We start from the raw sequence: 6,126 nt of genomic DNA on the forward strand, positions 1-6,126 counted from the left end.
CTGGATAAAGTAGGGTCTTATGGAGTCCAGGAACACTGATCCAAGTCAGTTTCATGATGAAACCCATGGTCCATGTATCTACTCTGAGAGTACTTCCCTAGCCATTGAGTGTATGTTTTGTGACCAGTGGAACTTGAAAATTCATTTCCTGACCTGTGAAATAAGAGGCCATTATTGTAGGAAGCCTCATGGGATGCCCCTTGGTCTGCTTCCTCATTCCCAGCAAAAACAGAAATTCAGAAGCAACAGTACAACCCCAGAGGAACTGCCCAGTTTAGTGCCACCATGAAAGACTTAATGGACTATGGAGAGAGGAGTTGGTAACATCATATCCCTATTTAATTTGCCTCTGTGGGCCCTCTAAACAGAAATCGATCATGACAGATTATGATGCAATAAATAAACAAATGATACTCCACTCTCAGTTCTTTTGTTGGATATGGTATCTTTATTAGGAAATATAAACACAATTTAATGGTATATGCAGGAGAGAAGGAAAATTCTGCTAGGGGAAACTCTAATGAAGTATTTTGCCTGTTACATTTTTTATTGGTACAATTCATGAAGAAAGATCCACTTTGCCCTCCTTTTTTAGTGCTTAGTCTGAGAGGGAACCCAGGAAATTAAGTCTTAGGAGGAAAAACTGCTTTCATAATCTCAAGTGTAAGCCACCAACAGGCTTTACTGATAAAACCTTCAAAGCTTGAAGAGATAAGAAAGGCAAGCATGTATTCTATTAAACATTTCAGTAAATATGTAAAAATCAGTAATTAAAAACATAGTGTTTGTAGAGTTAAAAATGCAACTCTTTTCATGCTTTAAGTATTCAGTCCCGATAAGAGTTTTAAGGATAGTTTGTTCTAAAAGATTTAAAAGTAAAACTTACATTCAGATACACATATGCACACACACATACACACACACACACACACACACACACACTATATGTGTGTGTGTTATATATCGGGAATTCTCTGTATGATTAACATTCTGGACTGTCCTAATAGTGTCAAATAATGAGAAGCCAAACATGACCCACATCTATGTTACAAAGATAGCACAGAGAAGGAAGAGTGGGAGGATGAATCACTCTTGTCTTTCTTTTATGCTCAATGGTTTTGATAAGTTCTGCAGATGATTATAAAAACAGCAGCTATCTGGGGCATCTGGGTGGTTCAGTGGTTTAAGCCTCTGCCTTTGGCTCAGGTCATGACCTCAGGGTCCTGGGATCAAGCCCCGTATTGGGCTCTCTGCTCAGCAGGGAGCCTGCTTCTGTGTCTCTCTCTCTCTCTGCCTGCTGCTCTGCCTACTTGTGATCTCTCTCTCAAATAAATAAATAAAATCTTAAAAACAACAACAACAACAACAAAAACAAGAACAGCAGTGATCTGTTTCCAAATAGCGAGATCCTTCATACTGACTCACCAGTTACACAAAAGCTAAGTATTCATAGAAGGTCTACAGGTAACCTTTACTTCTCTCTGGTCCCTTTACCAAACCTCTACTTCACTTATGACATTACTTGTTAATATTTTGCATTTCAAAATATACAGGTAAACACAAGCTTGCTAATTTTCGCTTAAACAAATAAAATTTGAAATAGATAAATGTTAAATTCTCACAACACTAACCTTAGTTTTCATATTCATAAAGCATTTTAGAATTACCCAGACATGAAAATTGGGAATGTATTTGCTTATTTGGAAGAGTCAAAAGCTGAGTCACTTCACTTTTCCTATTGCTTCCAGTTGCTAGAATACTGGCAACTCACAAAAATATATTTAACATATCCATATAGATTCCCAGCGCTGAATTGATGGGATTGTATTTTTGAACTTTATATATTGGTATTATTTCTGCGTGCTTGATTAGTTTTTGCTATTATTTAGAAGGAACACACTGAAAAGAACTAATCCACCATAAGGTGCCACAGAATAGAGTGGAACCAGCCACAGTGGTAGGTGGACAAAGCATAGGTCCTAGTGAGGATGTGAAGATGAGACCAAGGCCCGCTCTCAGGGATATTCCCATGTTCAGAAATTTTCCACTGAGTGCGCATGTGGCCACAGTGGAGAGGCCTCTTCTGATGCCCACCGTGTACTATGCAGCTCTGATGAGAAGAGCTCTCCCCCACCAATATTTGCGAGAGGAACCGCTATGACACCCTTCACATTAGAATATGGTAACTAATTAAGTTGCTTTGGGTCTTGGGCTCTGGTCATATGATAGTGATTGTACCCACATTCCAGCTCCAGTTATGGCTGCAAAGGTTATACTGGTTGTCGTCCAAGAGTCTCTCATCATGAAGTTCATGAGAAGAGTTCTCTTCACCTCCATGGTGGACAAAGCTGTAAAATCAGTACTTCCTGCTAAGTACGTATACTTAGAATGATTTCTATCCTTAACACACCAAGGCCAATTTATAGCCTTTTCAATGGTTTCAATTTGATTATATATTCCTAAGCCATAGTAGCACCATGCTCCAAGACCAAGCAGGCCATCCACCAATAAGCCTTCTTCTCATCTGATCAAATTTAAGTATTTTTCTATCAATGGCTCCAATACTGTCTCCTTGAGTTCTTGGCCAGCTTTTCCACACCAGATACCAGGTTGTTGCTAGGTGTTAAGCATATTCCCTGCTGGATGTTAAGAGCCATTGATTCTTTGTGATGGAATTCTTCACAGAGAGGAGACCTTGGTGAAAGCTGGATAGAAAACTCTGGGAAGTGGTGTCCATAAACACACAAGTCTTACAGTCAGCACAGTGGATTTACCAAGCAGATTGAAACGGTCAGTCCCTAGTCACCTCAACCATGCAGTTACCCTTCTGAACAGGCAAAATGCAGATGTGCACACCTCCCTAGCCCTTCACCCACTCCTTACTTCAAATTTTCTTAAGCTGCTGAAATTTAGAGTGCATTTACTACTTCAGCCTAGCTTATTCTGAATAATATAATATTCCTATTTGGGGCATTTCTCTTTTACTATTGGCAGCATGTCTTACGTGAGTAGTTACAAGTTAGCAATACTATCATTAGGGATGGATAAAAACAATTTATAATATACAAAATTAATTTCTCTGGTGCTTAATATTTTCTAAAAGAAAGGGCACTTGTTATAAAATAAACATAACAAATATTTTCAGAGTATTATTTTTACCAATATTTTGATCTGTATTGATAGATTTCTTAGTATTATAAATTTCTTATTGAAAAATGATTTGTAAAGGGGAAAATAGGTTTATAATAAACGTTACCTTGTCAAATATGACAATTAAAAAATTGTTCAATAATATTGAATTGATTTTGAAGAAGGTCATGTGAATACTACAAACAGACTGCTGTGGGCTGAATTATGTCTTCTAAAATTCATATCCTGAACCCTCCATGATGGGATTAGTGTCCTTGTGAAGGAGGAAATGACACCAGAGCTGTCATTGCCATGTAGGGTCACCCACAACCAAGGAAGAGGGCCATCTCCAGGAATTTCATCTGCTGGCAGCTGAATCTGAGACCCTCAGACTCTAAAACTATGAGAAATAAGTGTCCGTTGCTAAGCCTCCTGGTCCAAGTTATTTTGTTACAGCAGTTTGAGTAGACTAAGATACAGGTCTAACATTTTCTGGTGTTTTATTTCTCTAAAATCTTGGTCAGGATATTGTAAATATTTACTATTACAATTTACCCAGAGGTAAAGTGTTAGAAAACTAAACTAGAGAAGGAGCACATCATGTAATTATATATGTAAAGTATTATAGACCTTAAATAGAGCAAAATCTTCTCAGGTTCCAGTAAAAAATGTGATTCACGCAATTTGTGTATGTGCTTGTTCAGAGTCTGGAAGTTGTAACAGCGGGGTTGTAGTGGTAAGAAATGAACAAAAGAGCCCTATTTAGAAATTATGCTTTGAAATCATTAGTTAATATATCTTTTATTCTATTACTATTGGGTATAACCAAAGTTTTAAAATATCCTTACTATTCATAGAGGTATATACTCTAGTAAAGCAATGATTTTCCAGTGTATCTTCAACCATACAAAAAATTCATTATGATGGGGGAAAAAAGCCTACTCTTTCCAGGAGTGATGGTTATGTCTTTTTGGTTCTATCGTCAATAAAAATCCTAGAACTAATGAATATGAGTAATGAGAGTGAATGTAAAGATTCTGCAGAGACTTGTGGAATTGTACCATACTGATATGGGATGCTTTTCAAACAAGAAGGCATAAGGAAGGACTGAAGGCACCAGGCCATGTTAACAGGCTATTTTGTGCAATCATTTACTGAATAGTGTCCATAATTATAAAGAATATATAGAAGTGTGTGATAAAATAGCTAACTTTGGTATATATAGTAATATATAATAGTAGAAGTATTTAGCCTGTCTGCTTCCTGTGATTTGTGGTTTCTCAATGAGATAAAAGAAAATGGGAAGGGGAAAAGACATATTGCTTCGACCTTAATATCTTCTCAAAATAATTTTTAAATGAATGTGTAGTGAATCCAGTTTTCAGCATGATGGGTTTGCAGTTCATGACACATCTAGATGGATGTGTCTCTCATTTTAAACTGGTCATTGAGATTTGAGTAATTAGTTTGGAAACTAAATGCTGGAAATTCCAGCCATGGGACACCAATTATTTGTTGATTAAATTTTACTTTGGTATGGCGTTGCATAACTTTTGTGTATGTATTTTTTTTTAAAGATTTAATTTATTTACCTGACACAGAGAGAGATCAGAAGTGGGCAGAGAGGCAGGCAGAGAGAGAGGGGGAAGCAGACTCCCTACTGAGCAGAGAGCCTGATGCAGGGCTTGATCCCAGGACCCTGATATCATGACCTGAGCCGAAGGCAGAGGCTTAACCCACTGAGCCACCCACTGAGCGCCCCTTGTGTATGTATTTTTGTTTACCCTAAGCTTATACTTCAAATTTGTAGGGCTAATTGCTGATTGAATCTGAGAACATGAGTTTTATTGGTCCTATGATGTAAATACCCTTATACAATACCCCTAAATACCCTTATGCAATACCCCTAGCTTATCCAGCAAATTCTAAAATAATACTGTCTCCTACTACCACATTTGACCTTTGAGATGAATATTTTTTCCTCAAAATTAGTCAGGAGACCATTTTTTTCTTTGTATAGCTTTCATCTTTTTCTTATTTCTCAGCACTCCTTTAAATTTGCTGATACATGTAGACTTATTGACAAAGAGGAGAAAGATAAAGTGTATAGATTTGCTTAAATTATGAAATTTAATATTTTTATTCCAAATTTTATTCCAAATTCCAAAATTTCCTGAGCATAAAAATTATATTTTCTCATATGAAAGTATAATAGATGTGAACTTATTATCTTTGTATTATTTGTATTTGTATTATCTTTGTATTATTTCAGATTATCTCATAGGTCACATAAGCAGAATGCAATCCTCATCTGGTCTTTACCACTCACTAAACAAAATGTTCATATTTCTTTCTTCAGGTACTATACTAACATCTCTGGAGGCAATAAGTGTTCATTTTTTTCTTTATTTTTATTAAATATTTATTTATTTGAGAGAGAGATAATGAGTGGGGAAAGGACCAGAGTCTTCAAGCAGACTCCTCACTAAGCACAGAGCCTGATATGGGGCTTGATCTTATGACCCTGAGATCATGACCTGAGCCAAAACCAAGAGTTGGCCTTAACAAACTGAGCCACCCTGGGGTCCCCTAATCTGTCTTTGAATAGGTGAAAAAGTGTTTTCATTAACTGTTTTATTAAACTTTTACCACCTGTTCCTAGCTTTATTTAGCAGGATGCTGCTATGTCTTTCTGAGCATATGTACATTATGTCAATATGGCTGATGAAAAACAATGTATGTTATCCATTTTCCCTGAAGTCTCTGGCAGTTTGTCACTTCAAACTACATTTGTAGGCTTCAAAATAACAAAAGCATGCCTGATATTATTTATATACATGTTTTAAAATTTCACAAAAATTAAAATAAAGCTAATGTGTGGAAGGCCTTAATGAAAACATACCCTTGAAGATGTCATGGGAATTAGGAAGAAAAAGAGGCAATGGAGGTTGGAATTACAAAAATAATTTTTCTTTTTTTAATAAAATAAATTGATTA

At 36.4% G+C, this 6,126-nt stretch overlaps 1 pseudogene; it reads right to left on the reverse strand.

The window, feature by feature from the left end:
• Positions 1–1,632: 1,632 nt before the first annotated feature.
• Positions 1,633–2,657, reverse strand: LOC122910016 (annotated as a pseudogene).
• Positions 2,658–6,126: the final 3,469 nt, after the last annotated feature.

This window comes from Neovison vison, chromosome 6 (genome assembly GCF_020171115.1).
Source record: "Neovison vison isolate M4711 chromosome 6, ASM_NN_V1, whole genome shotgun sequence".
Classification (NCBI taxonomy): Eukaryota; Metazoa; Chordata; class Mammalia; order Carnivora; family Mustelidae; genus Neogale; species Neogale vison.